Source organism: Electrophorus electricus, chromosome 22 (genome assembly GCF_013358815.1).
Source record: "Electrophorus electricus isolate fEleEle1 chromosome 22, fEleEle1.pri, whole genome shotgun sequence".
NCBI lineage: Eukaryota > Metazoa > Chordata > Actinopteri > Gymnotiformes > Gymnotidae > Electrophorus > Electrophorus electricus.
Window position 1 is genome coordinate 7,295,595 of NC_049556.1, and position 20,324 is coordinate 7,315,918.

The window sequence follows — 20,324 nt, forward strand, 5'->3', positions numbered from 1 at the left end:
GAGTAATAGACCTGGTTTAAATATTGAAAAACAAAAACTTTAGGCTTGTAACAGTTTACAGTATATTCCTCAAGGTGACCATGAAATATATGGCATATCTGCCTTCAGGCGAAGACTGAAAGCTTGCACTTTTCTAGACTATTCAACCAGCTATAAAATCTTGCTTGCTGTCTCACTCCTTCTAAAAGTGAAAAGACAATCTTTCCTAATAATTACCATGACTGGAATAGGACCCTTTATATGTTCTTGTGATCACCATGAATGTTTGGGAGGGCTAAAGTCCTCTTTTTCCTGTATTATTACTAATGTGAAATAATATGAAGCAGTGTATTTTTTTTTTCTTTTATCCATTTTATTTATTTATTTTTCAAACATCTAACCATGTAAATAATCAAAGGCCTGTCCAAACCCTCTGAGTAATTACCTCTGTGTGCTGACGGCTAAAGGCAGTTGGAAAATAACAGGCACCCAACAGGGAGATGTAGTGTAAATTTCATGAGTGACAAAGAAGATTAGTGGAGCGACATGGTGCGTGCTACGCTAACCTCTGTTGGGGGCCAGGATATGCAGAGAGGAAGGTGAACCAGGGGTTGCCATGGAAAGCAAATGTGTGGTCCTAGTCATTAGTTATAGGCAGAGTAGCTGTTGTACATTGTAATTCAAATAAGTAAGAAAAGAATCTTCTTCATAAATATTCAACTTATATTAAAATTTTGTAGATAAATAAAACCTGAAACAAGAAAAAGTCACAATGACTTGATGGGTTATCTAAAATTAAAAGCACACTGTACTTTAAATTTAAGAATGGTAGACAGAAAACCTTGCTTAAGCGTTGACTGGTAGTGATTCAGTCATTGGGTAACATCCATGCCTCAGTGCTGTAGCTAGATTGCTATTTCCCTCCACCATGTCTCTCTTGCACAGGCCTATTCAGTGAGGCCTCCACCCCGTCTTCTCACTCAGCCTCTGTCTGTTGTGCCATTGATACTCCTTTGTGTTGCTTTTCCAAAGACAGGCTTTGTTCACCATATAATTACGTGGGTATTTCTCTTCAATTGTGTTCGTGATGCATGTTTGCTATGCTCCAGTACTGCAGTACAGTTCTGTGTGCCATGAGGTCTGACTGAGAGATGAGGAACACAGCCATGTTCTCTCTCTCCGTCTCACAAACACACACACACACACACACACACACACACACACACACACACACACACACACACACACACACACACACACAGCGTACTGCTGAGCGGCGGAAGCCACTCAGAAAGCTCTCACTACATGTGAGAGAACTAATGTCATCGCTCGGGAACAGGAACAAGGTTGGCCAAGAGATGAGGGCTCGTGTAGATTTCTCCGTGGACATGTTCCGGAAACGCTCCAGTAGAGGTCCCGGCATGACATGTAGTGCGTGCAGTGGGCCACGTCGTGTTGCAAATCTCCCTGGCCATCTCCAGGCTCAGCTCACCATGCTCACTGTTCCAACAGGCTCCGCGTCTGCTCACCGCGCGTCTCGTCAAGTGGCCGACATTCCGATTTAATCAACATCCACAGCTGCCAGATGAATTAGATCGCTTTCAAAAATGCGCCTGGTACACCATGTCCCTCACTTTTCATGGACCAACTCATGTCCTCATTTATTTATCCAACTCTGCTCCCTGTGGAGACACCTCTTAGCCTCTTGTGATACGTGGTGATCTCCATCTGGTTGCACTCCAGGTCCAACATCGAGTTTTATCAATAGCTGATGGTGGATGTGGAAATGAAAAGGTAAACATGCCTCAACTGGAATCGGTCTTTGATTCAGAATGAAGGGACATGTCTGGACTAGAGTGATACCCATATTGTGCCATAGATCAAATCTGTCTGTCTGCTTAAAAGAGGTGTGCAAATCATAAAGTTTCAAACAAAGAATTATGTTGCTTTGACAGCTCTGGCTTTACAATCACAGAAAAACAACCTTTAGGCACACTTTAGAAGGAGGGCTTCTCTTGAGCCTTCTTTAAATCCAGTGCAAAAATCTAGACACATAAAACAAGCGGGAATTATCTGCATAAACGGTGGAATTGTTTTCCCCTAGCGTATCACCTTTTCTCATGATCAGCTAAATTTGGATAATTCATGCAATGACTTATCACAAGATATCATTCTCTGCAATAAACTTTGCACACTCTTTGATCAAGTATGACGATAAGGACTTCAGCAACCGGGACTACTGGTTTCTGCATTTGAGTGGAATTGTGGCTACATTGCATGCTACAGTAAGCCGGAATCTAGCATGCCAAGATGCATGAACATTTTGAAAGGGATTGGACAGCTGCTGTTCATTTCAAAAGCATTTTCTCATTGCCGACAGCAAATCAACTAAATGGATGTCAGTCACTCCATTCTCCCTCACCAGAGAGAATGCTTTTCACTGAGCCTTGCAATTTCATTCCTCTGTTTCATTCATTTATCTACTATTTGCAATATGAGAAAATACTGCAGAGGTACATATAACCTTCAGATGTACACAATTTATAAGCATATGAGAGTTTCATATTAAACTGATTGGTCTGTCCTGCGGATGGGACGAATTATTTGAGAAGCAATGGAGCAAGTCTCTCTTGTGCAGTGCATGCTCCGAATGGACCACTTTCAGAATTAAATGTCAAATCCTTAATGCTTCCATTACAAAGCTGAAATATTTAGCCCATAAGCTCCCACTGTGATGCTGTTCATACGCAGCATCTTAGTACAATTTAGAGAGATCTACTTTTTGTTTGCTGGGTCACTGGGGAAGGCAAGGCTTCTTCTGCCTGTTTCTACTTCATGCCCTGTTATGAGAAGAAAAGTGAAAAATCCTCAAAATCTGTCTCCCCTGTCTTCAGCCCCTGCATAAATCTATTCCCTGATCCAGCCCTTGCAACAAGGTTACACAAAATGTTTCAATAGACCTAAAGAAAAAAAATGAAAAGGTGGGAAAAAACATAAGAGAGCAAGCAGTGAGAGCTCATTGCACATGAATTATGTGGAGCAGAGCAGGGCGGGCGGTGGTGCTGACGCTGAATGGGGATCCTGATTGAGACGTCCACTTCCAGCTCACTGGTTTGATATTTCCATCCCGGACAGCGAAGGAGATCCTGACAGTGGTGCTGCTCAGAGCCAGCTGTTGCCATGCTTCGGAGCGTCTGGAACGCGCAGCCAGCTCAAAGGATTGTTAGGACATTATTAAACAAGGTGACGTGCTGAAAGCACAGATTCAGCGATAGGGAATTGGGAATGCCGCAGCCCAACCACACCAGATGCAGCCACGTTAGATGCAGTCAACGTTTTAGCATGTATGCTAGACTACGAAGGGTTGGTGTGTGATTATTTAGATAGTACAAAGATGTGATTAACAATCTAAACCCACTTCTCACATCAGTATTGATAAGCAAAGACAATAACCTTATAGGTGTGGACCAAAATGGGTGAAAGGTTTGACACTGCAGTGTCAAACAATTTTCTGCATGGGGAATTTCCCAGAACAAATCTCCTCTCTACTGGAGCAAGATTTGGCTTTGTTTCTTAACGTGATTGTGAAAGCAATAACAGCCAGAATCAAGATTAGTAAGGAGGTCACCCACATATTCTTTCTGTTTTCTTACCTCACACAAAAGAAGACAAAAAATAACATGTGAATTAATTTTTTCCCCTAATCCCAGTTTAATGCTGAAGTTTAATGGCCTAATTAAAGGGCCCAGGACAGAAATACAGCGTGGGCTTTTGGTGTAGTCCTAGATTAAAAGGCCTTTTCTGTGAGAGAAAGCCTATATCCATTTCACTGTGGGTTATACTGTGTATCACTATGTATGTGACAAATAAACCAAACTTGAACTTCAATTGGTATTGCTGTAATCAAATGCAAAATGGCTCGCATATATAATGTTATGTACTTGTATAATTAGCTCAGGAAAATTTCATTTACACCTGCTAAATGTCTGTTGAAACTCAACATAATATGCGGATTGTACTTATTTCATATTTATGGATATTCACAGAATGATGGCTTAGATAAAATATATCAATAACAATTTTGACTGAATAAAATGCATCAAAATTTTAAACAACAGGCACTGCTCACGTTTTCCATCTAATTCTACTCAAAGTGATTTAACAACCAGTTTTAAGGTGATAAATGCTTGCATCCTCTGAACGGATATTAAATGTGCTTGTATGAGAAATTCATGCGCTTGAATGAGCTTGAATAAGAGATCCATTTCCATCCCTGCATTGACATCACATATGACCCTGCAAACCTAGCTTAATCTAACCAGCAAAAAAAAATAGCTTTTACCATTCATTGCGAATGTGGCACCTTCTCCTGCATGACCCCAGAAGAGCAACGTGCTAAATCATACCAGCAGCTGTGCAAGGCCTCTGACTTCCCTGAATAACTGCTCTCCTCACCTTCGTCACCGATCGGAATGGGGAGGGAGGAAAGAAAGGGATAAAAAACAATATCCGCTCGGAGGAGGCAAGCATTTATCTTTGAACTGAAAAGCCACATCCAAACATCTCCCTGAAAAGAGAGTAATAATGCTTAAAGGAGAAATGGAACTCGCGGTGCTGCTCACTCACCTAAGAAGCATCAGCTCTATAGTTTGTTTACCCGCGTGTGCACTTATGATTCCCAAGGGTGCCACAACCTGTGTCTAACTCACCCTCGGGGTCCCCGGGTTTTTCTCCCGACGAAATGAAATTTTATGGCATGCGAGATTAGCCGACACTAATGCAAGGTCAAAAATAATAGAATCAATAGGCAGGTCTGGCAATGTTAACATTTACAGAAAATTACAGACTGAAAAGCGCTGTCGAAAACAGAATGAAATGAGTCTCTGCTGAATTCATATTGATGTCCTTTCATTATTTCTTATAATTTGACTTTCTTTTGTATACCACGGAGGTCAGCGAGCGTGGTTTATCACCCTTTGTGGTGTTTGTGTATGTGAAAGATGGGTATGTGAAAGATGAAAGTGTGTGTGTGTGTGTGTGTGTGTGTGTGTGTGTGTGTGTGTATATATATATATATATACACACACACACACACACACACACACACACACACACATATATATGACAATTATGGAACAATTATGGAGAAGATGATTGATGAATAGTGCTGATGAAGTTCACAAAAGTATGATTATACAGAACAAAGATTACATCATTACATCAATGCGTCAAAGCTGAACAAAGCCTGCTAACATCACTGTAAACAAACTGCTTTGCTCCTAGTTTTATTGCCCCTCTGAACAATGTCAATATCAGTGATGCATGCGTGAGCGTAGTGGGCACAGCGTCTGCTCAAATCTATTGTCACTCTCGTCGTGAAAGGAAAATAACAGTTATGAATGGTTTTCTCAGCACTGCCATTGTCACATCAAGTGTTTTTATTGCTGTCATTATAGTTTAACATCGCACTGTTAATTCTGTTAATTAAAAAGCTGATTGCTTTTGCCAGTCTGTGATCTCCATTTGGTGGGTCCATATGGTAGAAGATTACTTGCTGTAAATTTCAATGAAGTCCTACCACAGCTCGGATACATATAATCAAGCAGTACAAGTACTGAAATTAAGTCTATAAACCTCAATTATCTTCTCTTGCATCTATTTTATACTGTACTTCCATTTACTTACTGTTTTGCTATAATACCAACTAAGGGTATAATTAATATTTTTAAACTGAGATCTCACAACCTTCGCAGTAGAGTGGAATATGTGGACAAAACCTGCTTGTTCATACAGTAAATAATCACTGAATCCAGAATCAGTATCACAAACAGAATCAGAACCAGAATCCTTTATTTGACATATGACACACTGGTACTAGGTATGTGCAGACAGCCCAGTATTTGTATCTGTGCCTGTATTTGTTGAGGCAGCAAAATTATTTGTATTTGCATTTGAATACAAGGGCAGCCATGTTGGAAAATGAGTTAGGGGTTCAGGACAGCAAATGAGCGGTCACTGCGACCCTGCTAACTATGGAGGTAAGTTAACTAGTAGACAATGGAGCTAACAATGGAGCTAGCTAGCTAAGGATCTTGTACCAACCCTAGTATGTACAGTATATATAGAATATTACGTTAAATGGGGATTGAAACTTAGTTCAAAGCTTAACCTCTGTACCAGACTTACTATGGATTGCATTATTTAACATCAGGCAAGATGCAAGATGCAAGCCTGACAGAACTTTTGACTGCATTACTCTCGTAATATTTTGCTGGCAAGCTGCTGAAACTGGGCACATTGTTTGCAATCTCCCAATCAGCAGAACAAGAGGCTTGTCTCATGTACATGAACCAGAATGCCATCCAGTCTGATGGCCTCTGATAGGATGGTTTTATTGGTGCCCTGAGGATCGGGAGTACGGAGACTATTTAAACACTGTGCTACCTGCCTGATATGCAATTCCATGACATACAAAGTATAGTTTATGTATAACTGACAACACATAAAGGGAGGTTCAAACCACAAAAGGAGACCAATTTCTCTATCAGGACATTGCACAAGGGGCCAGAAATAGCGAAGATAGCACACGAGATCACTAAACGTCAGCTTGGCCTGCAGTGAATGATAGCAACGATGCGCTTGGCTAATGAAGAACGGTTGTTATGTGAAGTGGTTGCATAGCTGCAAGGTGACTTATCAGCTCAGTTCAGGACAGACTGAGTAGGTGTCCATCTGGGAAACAGTGAGTGATGACAGAAGGCCTCATTTAAAATGTGTCTGTGTGTATGTGTGTGTTGGACTTATGCAAAATTTACCGCCCTGTACTTCCCATGGGAGGCTGTCTGTATTTGTACTTTGCATTCCTTACTGGAGAGATCTGGTGATGAGAACTAGGGTTAATCTGAAAACTGTTCCACTTCTCATGTCAGAGGAAACTCATTGCACCCAGACAACGATGAGAAAGTCTTAGCAACTCTGTGAAGTGCTTTTAGTGTGGGTTTTTTTTTTTTGCCACAGAAGTCTTGACTTCAGACATCAGACATTTTTACATGTGATGACTTGGACAAAATGACCTCATAAGGACCATCAGGACAGGTGGTTTTATTATATCAAGATGGAGGTTTAACACTTGGAGTTAATCTGTGTATGTCCTTTACAGAGCAGTAACTCTATGGAGTCCCCCAGGTAAATGAAACATAACCTTAGAGCCAGTAAAGCTGGCTTATATATGTTCCAGTACAGCCATCACTTTTACATTTCTAGATATATCACATACAGTATTACAATAGTGATGTATACTTTATGTATTCAGGATACATAAAAATCTGTATTTTTGGATGGGTTTGGATGGGTTGGATTTTAGGCCTGGATAAATTGGCTAGGTTCTCACAAAGATTTTGTAGAAACTGTCACAAGCTTAGACACTGGATTTTTTTACTCTGTTTTTCTTATGAATAAGGCCACACAAAAATCTCTGACATCCAACCCCACGACTAGCTGTAGCTTGAACTGTTCGTAACTTTTCATATGAGTTCGTTTGAATTCCTACGAGTTTGCAATTGTGAGATCCTACTGTGCCAGTCAAACCTGACCCAAACAACCCTTTGTAGACTCTAACAAATACTGAAGAGTCATTCATAAAAAAAGAAGTGTGTGTGTGTGTGGGGGGGGGGGGGCTCAGCACAAACACTGTTAAATCCAGCTTGTATGACATGGTGTTGCTCACTTGCTCCTGACAGGTGGTGATTTACACTTCTAATCCCTCTGCTGGCCTGCTGCCGTGGAGATCCTCTGCTGAACCCTGACCGCATGGACCATGGCACTCCACATTACCATGTTCGCCTCTCCCCAGCAACACAGCACTGTCACCACCGATGTTACCATGTCTGCCGCAACACAGCCTAGATACGGAGGCGTGTTTGACCCAGGAGAGAGAGAGTAGTGACCTACTTTAAGTGATTTCTCCATCTAGTCTTTCTTATATCTGCAGGCTGAAGGACACAGTAGACCTACCTACGCTAGTGTGTTTTACACTTTTGTTTGGTATAAACTTAAAACGGACCCCTTTACAAGATGGTCTTTTGGTTAGTTTTGGACCCAATTATACACTGTTTTGGGAAAATATTGTTTAAATATTAAATTAAGCCTAATCTATTCCTGGTAGTGACTGGTTTAGCAAGTAAATTAGAAAGGTGTGATTTGGCTCAGTGACAAATACATAAGAAAAAATTCCACAAACTTTAAAGGCAACCATGGGTAAAAAGGCTTTCAGATCATGGTAAATGTGGCTGTGGAAGAACTGTTTTGACATCAATAAGAAGATGACCCTTATGTCTCCAGACCCTTGCCATGTCCAGAGACAGAGTTCAGGTAGGAATATCCAGATGACAGATACAAAAGTAAAGCAAGCAGAGCCTGGGTCATACCACACCATGCAGCATTCCAGCTCCAAAACACATCTTCCCAGATCTTTGAAAGCTCTGACAAAGCTGGACTCTCTCTGTGCCAGTTAATATTCTCAAGCCAGACAAATGTCCCTGTTTACAGAAAGAAAAGGAGAGAAAGAGAGAGAGAGAGAGAGAGAGAGAGAGCGAGAGAGAGAGAGAGAGAGAGAGAGAGAACAAATATGAGAGAGCCTCTCATTTCTCCTTCTCTGGGTTTGACATCTATCAGTTCAGGAGTTTGAAACGAGTGTTGGGTTGTCTGCCATGCCATTCCCAAGCTAGACAAACAGAGATCTTGATGCCCAAGACGAGAAGAGTTCACACCCAGCATGTAAACATTTGTAGTGAAGCTCTGTTTAATGGTCTTGGTTTGCGTTTTGCTGTTCAGACTTCAGAAATAAGAAATATTTAAATGGTTTCTTTAAAAATCATAAAGTTCTGTTCATTTGTAAAAACCATGAGTGAAGTATTCCGCTGAGTAGGAAAAGAATGATGTTCAACTAGCAGGTGTTTTTAATCAGAGATGACGCCCTTTAAAAGCATGGACATTTCCCTGTGCTTGGTAACATTTACTTTGCTGGTAACATTTGTTTCCAGTGCTGGTGATTCACTATACCGCACCATTTAATCCTTCAAATAATTAGTTCTACTCTCTCTATCCTCTACTTAAGTATATATACAAAATAAACATTTAAACCCTTGTTCAACATGTCTTTTGTTGTTACCCATATGGCATTTGATCAGGCCACTAGAGTAATTCCCATTACCTCGACGACCAAATGAACACTCCTTTCCATAAACACATTACTCAGAAGCAGGCCATGCTCCCATATAAAACCCATACGATTTGATGCAATTCCACTTTTTAATTAAGCCTCAATGCCACATAAATCAGGGATCAGGATAATTAACAAAATAACAGAGGCTGATAATGTAGGGGCTAGTCTTAAATCTCAGCGGGCTTGGTGGCTTGGCGGTAATAAAGGGGGAATAATGGCGTGGCTGCTTGATATTTTGGTGGTGGAGGGGCAGGGGAAATAACACCTTTAACAGAGCGCCGCGCTCTTAATTTGTAGAGGCCGCCTCGTGCTGCTCTTCTCGGGAGGCAGGTCATTTATCATTTAGGCGGCCGTTATTTTTAATGAGTCTGTTATCATTCATTTTAGGGCATCCCACCTTTCCTTGACATGGATAGTATTTCTTTTTATATAGGACAAAGGATTTATGCCACGCTCTCTCTGTCTCTCCCTCTTTTCAGTGCTGCACTCTTCCTCTTTTTTTCCCGTTCTCCTTGTCTCACTTCCTCCCTCTCTCTCTCTCTCTCTCTCTCTCTCTCTCTCTCTCTCTCTCTCTCTCGGCTAGGAGCTGTCATGCCAGCTCTTTCGGGTGGCAGTCTGGGGGGTTACTAGGAATGCGTTTGCCATCCCCTACAACTGAGAGGCCAAGAGGGCTTTTCACGCAGAAATCACATGCTGCATGGATCTAACCGTGTGAACCTCAGCTGCTGAGCGTGGATGTGGTTATAGCAGCCAAGCATACAGGTGTGGCTGTTGTGCTGGGGCTTAATACAATATCTCTGCGCTTGATGTGGCCTGTCACGGAGCCTGCGCACTGTTGTGACGAGCCATGACATGTTTTGACAGTAGATGACAGCGAGTGGGCTGACACACTTGATTCTCACCCTGTGATGAGGGATCTTGAAGGAAAGAGTTAATCATCAAACTGTCTGAATGTCAGTTTTTTAATAAGGCTACAGATCTATGAAAGTAAAATGGAAGCCTTTAGTGTATGTCATCTACTGTATTTCTCAATGAGCTTTTGCTAATACATCTATTTCTGTTCATCTAAACTTATCACATCCACCTACACAATTTACATTCCTGCTGAAAAGACACACTCAGGTATAGGCTGAAGTATGTGCATGCTGGTTAGTGCTGGCGTGTGCTAGTTTGGCAGGTTACCCAGCATGGTCACCCAGCAAGGTTGTGCTAGATGACCTGCAAACCAGTATCCAAAGCACAGCATATACTGGGTTTGTTGGTAACCATGTCTATGCTGCATTTTCTAACATAGATAACACTTTAGTGAGATTATTAACTGTGCTCTTCAGAATGAGGTTATCAAGATTTGTGGTCTTATCAGCCTGGGGAAACCCACAGATTACTGTAAATGGCTTAAGCACCTTGACTGATAAAGTATAAAGTGTTAAAAATAACATATTTAAAGTTTTACATTACTGGGGCAGTGGCACTTGTTAAAGGAATACCATATGCTAAAGTGGCAAACAGTGACATCTGCCATTTTCATCATACTAATTCGTGCCTACTCACTGTCATTCATTGTTGTCAACAATATGATTACTGTTAGCATCGCCATGTTATTAGCATTTTAACTGATCTTTCAAGTGATTCACCTACACAAAACGCAAAACTGTAACTAAAAAGACAACACATAACAAGAATAACACACCAAAACACAACATAGAAGAAATTCCTTTCTGGACAAGATTCCCAGTTGCTACTTTACAGATTTGTCCGTGAGATGTTCTCACCTGGCACCACAGTAGGTACAGCCTACTATAGCGCGTGCATGTGCACATGCTTGAGAATGCAAGCGCGATTTCGATGCTTTTCCTTTACATTTCTCTGGGCGTGCGTCACATATCCCGCTGCATGAATGATGCAGCGGAGGCTGATATTACGAGTTCTCTGCCCAACTCGGCGAGGAACGGGGCCACGTCAATGCTCGGAAATCTGCAGCAGAACAATGGCATGTCTTTAACGTGAATAGTGTGGGTGGCATGTCAGGATCGCGCTATTGATTTATGAGGCTTCTCCGCTTGTGCAGTGCGGCTCTGCGCAATATGTCCTTAGAGCTGCATCCTGTTGGGAGCACTGACCGACATGTGTTCCTGTGTTGGAGTGGGACGGCGCTCTGTTCTGGCCGGCTCTCAGTGGCGCTCGTCACGGCCATATGGAATACTGGCTCAGGGGAGCGGGGAGGTAAAGCTCTAATGAGCACGCGGATCTGAACTGCAGGCCCCCACATGACTGTTTTTATATTGTTAAGTAAAGTAACAAGCACATGCGGTCGCTCATGAATATAGGGTGCGGACCAAAATACATACGCGCACACACGCGCATTTAGCGCTCTCTCTCTCTCTCTCTCTCTCTCTCTCTCTCTCTCTCTCTCTCTCTCTCACACACACACACACACACACACACACACCATGATGCCCCCAAACCCATGCCAGCACGCCCACACACCCCGTGCGTGCCTCTCAGACAACACACACCTCCGCACACCCACCCTTGGCTCTGACACTGGAAGAGCTTTCCTGCTCTGCTCTGCGTACTAGCGTCAGGCTAGCACGTTTACGCCAAGCTCTTTCTGAAATACCTCAACATATTCGAGGGCATTTCTGTTCACCTACAGTGAAATTTATCAAGACATTTTGTGCAAACACAACTACACTGACAGATTAATATGTTAACATGCTGTCATCATCTTAAAACTGATGGAAAACATGGTCTAATTTAAGTTTAAGCAGTTAAAAAAAAAATACATACATCACATGGCAGCAGTCTGTACGTTGATTTCTTACCTCGGCTGCTCTCACTAATTCAGGCTGTTGTGGACAACATTTAAGCACTTTATAGCCTAGATATCAGTTAGGATATACAGCCAGATCCCAAAGTCCCCAGACAGGAAAGCCGCCCTTCATCTAAAGTTATTGCCAGCCTGCCCGGGGTAATACATCACAAATTCTGTAAGGACAATGCTAAGATGCTGAAAGCGAGTACAAATGCATCATAGTTGCACAGTGAGCATTTTGTTACAAATAATGTTGTCATCAATTTTCATCTTTTGTTTAAACATATTAGTCTTTTAGACAAGATAGGTCATATTTCAGCAGCTTGATAAATTCTCCCTTCTCGCCTTTTCACAGAATGTGCACTTAATTAATTACACAACCTTTAATTGGACAGATTATTCCTAATGGTTGTGCAGTGCTAAATGTACAAACTTGCAGTAGGCTCAGGAGTCATTATTTTAATGCCACGTTCTCAGCTAGTTGTAATCAGTATATTTCAAATAATTAATCAGTTTCACATTGTAAGAAATATATGCCCTAAAATAGATAAATTGCACACACATTTGTGCAGGGATAACTTTTTGCTTTTTTTCCCCTACCAATAATGTCCCCTTTACACTCTGATCTTGCAGATGTAGTGCTTTATTAAGGGCGGCTGTAATTTCTTTCTTTCTTTTTTTGTTGAGATTTTATGATATCTGCAGGCATTTGGGTGTTTAATTAGGGCGGTAATGTCCAGTGATGTACATGATGGATTTTTACGGAAGCCAACTTTAACTATCTGAGGCAATATCATAAATTATCACCTTGGCTGTAATGCTCGTGTGAGTTTGTTTAATTAGGATGTCCACTAGAGGAAGCGGCTGGGTGTTGCTGGGTTTGTGCAGGAAATGCCCAGTGCAGGAATGTAGAGTCTTAGATTTCCATTGGTTTCAGTGCAGAAGAATTTCCCTGAGTAATAATGAAACCCTTAAAACAGTAGGATCAGATGCAGTTGTTTTTCCCCATTGTTTAGTAATTGCTTTTGTTTTATTACTGAGTGCCACATTATGAGACCTGTTATCATGATCAGCCTGAAAACCCAAATACCAAAGACTCAAACAAACTCCAGCCCACACCCACACACACACACACACACACACACGCACACACAAACCAAATGTTTCTCAAACACAATCTCCACCACCACCACTACCACACAGCCTATACATAATCTAAAGAGTCATTACATGCACAGTGTTTCAAGATGTCGGTTCTTCCTTTCAAAGCTATGCCTCCATATAGTAAAACAATCTTAACCTTCTGTTGCGGCAAAAACAAAGCCAAAGAGCTTAACATGCATACAGGTCTAGAGTTCATGCCAGTTCACAATGGAGTAAAATCCTCAAAAACATCCAAAAAAGTTTTGATTGACACTAATAAATCCTGCCATACTGACCTATTTGAGTTCACTGGTGTAAAATATCCAGTTGATATCATTATCTGAAAATCAAGGCTACAAATCGATACATTACAAGTAGTTCACTTTTCTGTGTGCTTCAAATGATCCAGAAGTGCCAATATTTAGTGAATTTTAGTGACTGGCATTAAGAGAGTGCCCACAAGTGTAAAATGGAGAGGAGGCCTACAGGCCCAATGACCACAGTGAGCACGTGTGTCACTCTGTCCTCATTAACATGACTGATAATGTCATCTATCAGTCGTCTAATTGGCAACCAGGATCTACAGTGGATATTTTAACCAGGCCCACAAATCCATCACATCCACCATAGACGAGTGGATGGCACTTCATTACCACAAAGGCAACCAGGTAAAAGTCACATCCATTTGTAATGAAGGAGGGGGTGATTTCGCTCCTGTCCATTTTCATTATATAAAGTTCAATGCATATGCATGTATATTGTAATTATGTTGTTGAATATTCAAAGTTGCCTCAACCAGATTAAGCTTTTAAGACAAAAATGTCTGCACTGTAATTGAGTATGTGGTAACTAGATATGTAAAAAGTGCCAAGTAAATATTACTTACTGTACTGTAGTTGGTTTAATGCAATCTGAAAGATTTATGTAGTGTTGAAGTGGATTACGAACACCTGAAATGAATTATTTCTTTTTAATAAACTGTGGAGGCCAGTGACAGTGGATCCATGTCAGACAGGACAGTCGCTTTAGTGCCTTTTTTCTTGGCAAGGCAAAACTGCTACTTCATTGTCCCTTGTCCACTCAAATATAAAATATTCACTAAAATGCACAAATGTGCATATTTAGTAATTCTCATGTCAGCAATCATCACCCCACCCCCACCGCAGCAATGAATCTTCACCCTTTCCCTCCTTTCGCCTGTTTTCTCACTCGTCCTTCGCGTTTATTGCTTTGTACAGCAAAGCACCATTACTGATCCCTTCCCAAGCACAAACTAAAAATCTATCCCGTTGTCATTCGCAGCGCTGTGCCATCTATCATCTGGGGGAGGGGAAGGGGCTTTGGCAGCGTCTCTGTGCCAGAGAGGAGGCACTGGAACAGGAGGCAGAGTCAAGGACTTTCACGCGTAACAAAAAACTTGTCACAATTATTTATGGCTCTAGCTGAGGCACATAATAGGACACATCAAACTGCTGTTTTTTTTCCCCTCTTTTTCCGTCCAGCAGCCCCCCATACCCCCACTCCCACCCCGTGCGGTGATGAGCGCCCTCACATCGCTGGCTCCCTTGTCGAAGTGGGTCACAGGCATCTCTTGCCTTACACATACAATTTCCAAGACAATGGCGGAGCACTTGGGGAAGTGACAGTGACAAATATGAGAGGCCCCACGGAAAGCCGGGCAGCCTGTTACATGAGTGATTGCGCCAATAATCATGCAGGGCCGTCACGTGGCCCCAGGGCAGGGGAGAGCGAGGGAGAGAGCGAAGGGGAGAGAGAGAGAGAGAGAGAGAGAGAGAGAGAGAGAGAGAGAGAGAGAGAGAGAGAGAGAGAGAAAACAAGGAACACAGAGAGACAGAGAAAGAAAGGCAGAGACAGAAAGAGATCTATGCAGACAGAGAGAAAGGCAGATAGACTGATAGACATAGATACATAGCTAGCTAGCTAGCTAGCTAGATAGATAGATAGATAGATAGATAGATAGATAGATAGATAGATAGATAGAGAGGGGGAGAAAGAGAGAGGGCCATCAGAGGAGGGAGGTGCTTAGATGGAGGGAGGAATGAAATGCATGAATGAGAGACGGAGAGAGAGAATGCGTGTAGGTATGAAACACTGCATATGAGCCATGAGAGTGAGCTTGCTCATGAGAATGTGAGTGGTAGGGCATGTGCGTGTGCGCATGGAGAATGGGCACTCCAAGGGGGGGGGGGGGGGGGGGCTCTCTGGGCCATAAGCCTGCGTGGAGCGCTGGATAACAGGTCCTGGCAAATCATTTTTTATTCCCTTATCATCCATCTGCGACTTCCTTCCCCTCAGATGAGGCGCTGCTAAATGACTGTCACTCGGCGCCACGCTCTGCTATGTTCCGCCGCGGCTCCCATAATTGGGAAGGGGTCAGGCGGCCCTGGTTCCCCGTGTGACCTTTCTTAAACTCGGCTGCCCAGGGAATTGGGCCAAGCCTCCGATCAAATTACTCCGCTGCCTCCTCGGACCCTTCACCTTAAGTACTGCTGCTCGGCTCCGGAATGGGGGGGTGATGGGGTGCAAGGGCCTCCAGTTGCACACCATACCCCTCCCTCCACCCATCTGGTTCAGCTTCACTGCTCACTGTCTGCTGTAAAGTGCCAGCAGATACAGGCTTCCCTCTGTCTGCTGGGACCAGCAGCTGGCCGGGGGAGTGGCCGTCTGTAAGACGCAGGCACTTAGGTTGGCCACCAAGCTCTGCAGTTGGGAAATGGTTGTTTGCTTTGTGTTGGGAGCAAAAAAAAAAGAAAAAGCGAGCGATGTTCTATTTTTTTTTTTCAGAAATGCATGATTTGTCCTCTGCTGTCATACAGCTATCATCGCTGCAACATCCACACAGTTCTGTAAGTTCTGTCGAGAATTTTGAAGTTACTGCATTACAGGATACACTGCCAACAGGTAATAGAGAATCCTCCAAGTCTCAGATATTGAGCTGTCCAGATATTGCGAGATATATGAGTGATATTGCCACAGCTGAGCACTTACTAAATCAGCTCAAAGTGCACACACATCACTGCTGCTGACGCCAACCAGACTGTGACAGTCCACCGTTCACACGCCAGTTGCCCCTTTAATTTGAAAATGATGAATTTGAGATATAAAATGGGAGTAGAAAGTGGAAAAAGGAAAATATTGAAAATTCCTATAATTTTTTATAGGTTTTATAATTTTTCCCATAACTTTGCATATGAACTATCCCCCCCCCCCCCCCCCCCCCACACACACACACATACCTAGCTAGCTCTTCTCCACTTTGAAGGAGGAATATAACGCTCCCTTTGAGCCTGTGCTCTCTGCTCGTGAAAGGGATATCAAAGGCTAGTCACATGTGACAAAATCCGGTTATTACTACAAACTCTAACAGCTGGATTCTAGCATGCATCTTCACACAGGCCACCATAAAAGCTCAGGCAAGTGTTTGCTACAAGCTGCGGTCCAAAGTGTTTGCATGTTAAAGAAAACGGACAGCAGGTCCTGCTGCCACTCCATCATATCGAAGCATAGACAGCATTAACAGCAGGTGAAGGATGTGAATTGGGAAGTAGCTGCTAGCTCATTGCTCTGGGTGTCGTCCAAGAGGACACAGATAAAGGAGCTGCAGTTGAGTTTCACAGTGTGACACAAAAAATGTTGGGTCGAGAAAATAAGCACGGCCCTTATCAAGATTTGTAACCCACACTTCATAGCAGTTAGTGCAATAAAAAATACTTAGCTGAAAACAAATATTGCAGAATTTTTCCTTATATTAATTTGTTAATCATGCACTAAATCTTCAAAAGTGCAGCAAAAAAAATAAAGTAAAATGACATAAACATTATGTGTAACACCAATGGCACAGACCTTATATATGGACTGTCATCTTCAAATCGCCTCTCAGGCTAAACAAACAGCCTATAGAAGCTGGCACTAAATCTAAAGGTAAAGAACACAATGACCTGCCACATCACAGTGTGTATGAGTGTGTGTGTGACTCTAAGTGTGTGAGTGCATGCATGCATGTGTGTGTGTGTGTGTGTGTGTGTGTGCGGCAGCACCTCCTCATACTCTCTGTTAGATATGATATAATGAGATGACACACTGTAGAGACTGAAACCACAAAAGAAGAAACAAACACACACACACACACACACACACACACACACACACTAACCAATTGTTCCCCAAACAGTGAAAATGTCTAAATAAAAATGTCACATTTTGACTCGCCGCCATGCAAATTAATAGCTAGGCAGGCTATAAAATAGACGTTATGTGAAATCAAATCATCTCCAAAGACATAAAAATGCTCTGATCAAGTGTTCATTTCTCCTTTTTTTTGAGTGTGCTCAAACAGCCTGACTACCTTCTCAATTACGCTGTGTGTCAGCAGATAGCAGCTTGCGGCGTTGAGGATGTACTGCAGAGAGGCCTGTTTTCTTACTTAATGACAACTGATAGCTAGAGTCAGGCAGGTTATGAGTTTCAATTTGGGTTTGGCAATAATAACAATTACAGGCCTCAATATCTCTATCATTAGAGAGTGGCTGTTCCAATATAGCATGCTGCTCTGCCTGAGTATCACTCCTTCATGTGCCTCTTCCCATTGTGCATAGCACTACATAATCGCATGGATGCTGGCAAGCAAACGCACACACACACGCACGCACACACACACACACACACACACACACACACACACACACACACACACACACACACACACACACACAAACACAACCTCATGCACACACATAAACACATACAGAAACACGCATTTTCTTTTTGGCTAATCAGTGCATTGCCCAACGATTAAGACTGAACTTGATTTGTATAATTCTCCACTTAAAATACAAAATTCAGGAAATTAATGTTTGAATCTCATCAAGAATAATTCAAAACCTGTTGTAAACATTAATGTGCAAAAATTGTGAAAGTGCTTGTGTTTTTTCTGTTTAACAATTACAATTACAGGCCTCAGCGCATGATTTAAGTTGCTGTCAGGTGTATTTAATTATGTAAAGTAGTTATGGTTGAATTCCAGTCAGCGAACATGAGGGGGAAAAAAAGCCATAGGAATAACATTCAATTCCCACAAAGCACCCTCTGCTCTGGAGCCAATGTAAAGATCGTTTTATTACAGACCCAAATTTGGTTTCAGCCTTCCCTAGCCTCACATGTGGCACCAGAACCCCAGCATGTGAGAGAGAGGTATGTCTTTGAAAAGGCACACAGTGAAAGTAAAAAACCTCTATAAAGACTGAGATTCTGATCACAGTAGCCATGCACAACCTTACTGCTGTGCTTTCATCATTTGACCATGAGGCCATTGTTGCGACAAAAAACCCCATATTGGAGTCATCTCTGCTATTAATATCAGGCTCATGCACATGGGTCAAATGCCCCCCCCCGCCTGAACAGTGTTCAGGCCTCAGCAGAGACGTCCCCTCCATCCACTTCGGCCTCTCACTAGCACTGAATTTAACGCCTCCATCCAACCGCTTCCTGTGCTGCTAAAGCTTCAAGCATCATCAGCTACCCTAGATGTCATATTAGGCTGTTGGAGATGTGTTTTCGCACGGCGGCGAGGTTATGTCGCCAGCCATTGGGTGACTGGGAAATGTCTTCTCTGTGATATTGATAGCATGCCTAAGACAGGGACAAGTGGACAAACATATGACACCAACGGATACTGTTGTTAAATGTTGAAAAAACATAAAAAAAAGAATTTTGTTATAGAATTAATATCTCTGAGGGAAAAGCACAGCTTAGACATTCACAGTCTGGTGCATTCTCAAAAGTCATTTCATGTAATAGGTAGTCATCAAGAGCCTCATCATTTTAAAGTGTATGATTATACATTAGCCTGTGGCATGTATTGATTGAATCATCATTATTATCATTATCATTTTTGTGTTTCATATTAGTTATGAGCTTGAGTTTGCGGTTTGCTTCTCAGACAGTGGGGAGAATTCTGAGTTGATTTGGACAACAAGCAATCACTGTTCTGCATGGTTTCTGGATAAGGATAACTGGGATAGAGTTGGTGTTTTGTTTGGAGTGAAGGACGCATCTTGGGAGAAGTCTGTTGGCTGGATCTAAAAGCTGTTGTTTTTTGTGCTGTTTCATGTTACAGTCACCCCATTCCTCCTGTAACTTTGGCAGGAGTCAGTGTATCAGTCAGTCAGGCTGAGTTCGTCATCCTTTTTGGCCAGCACTCTGCCCCCTCATATAGTTCTCTGACTCCAGATTGGTGGGATGCTGGAATGGGAAGATAAGCCTCTGTCTGAGCCTGCTGCACAAAATCAATGCACCCATGCACACCTGGTAAGAAAAAAGGCTATTTACATTCATTAACAGGATCTATACATCATTACAGTATAAATGCACCACATTGCCATTGACTGTGATTAATCTCTCTGAGCTAAGATTACAGTCATTTTTCTCCATGTCAAATGCATCACAACCCAAATAGTTACCAAAGAGATATTAATAGATGACAAGCAGCATGTAGTGTTGAAGGCATATATGGACTTTGAAACATGTTCATGACAGGAACAATGCAGTTCATTCAGTAATAATAGTTTCTGAAGGCTGAATTACTTTTTGGTTTAGAACATGATCTCCAATATTTGTCCTGCCAGCCCTAAATTATTAGTTACAATATCCAAAAAATAATGTTAGTGTAGTTAAGAAGAGACATTGAGTCAAAATAAAGCTTCTTAAATGCACGTAACTAGTTTTTTTTTTTTTTTTTAATGGTTAAAAGCGGTTTAATGTTTCTGTCTTGGAATCCCCCTGGCCATTGGTATGAGCACTGATCTTAGTCGCATATAAAGGCCTGCTGGTTACCTTAGCCAATCTGAACTGAATAACAGACAAACAGCCAAAGAGTTGGGAAAAGCCCCACTGTATCTTAAGGGAACCATTGGAAAATTCCTTCCTTTAAAAAAAAGAGACTTTAATCTTTAATCCCTTGACGATTTCTATATGTTAAATACATATGCCTGACATTTCAGATTATGCCATAAATATCAGTAGTTGCCTGCATAAGTGCTGGATATCCATGAAAAGTGGGATGTTTCTGCTGTCATGTCTCTCATGCACTGGGCTGTGTTAGCATGAAAGATTATAGGGTTTATGATGAGTGAGCTAAATGTAGGG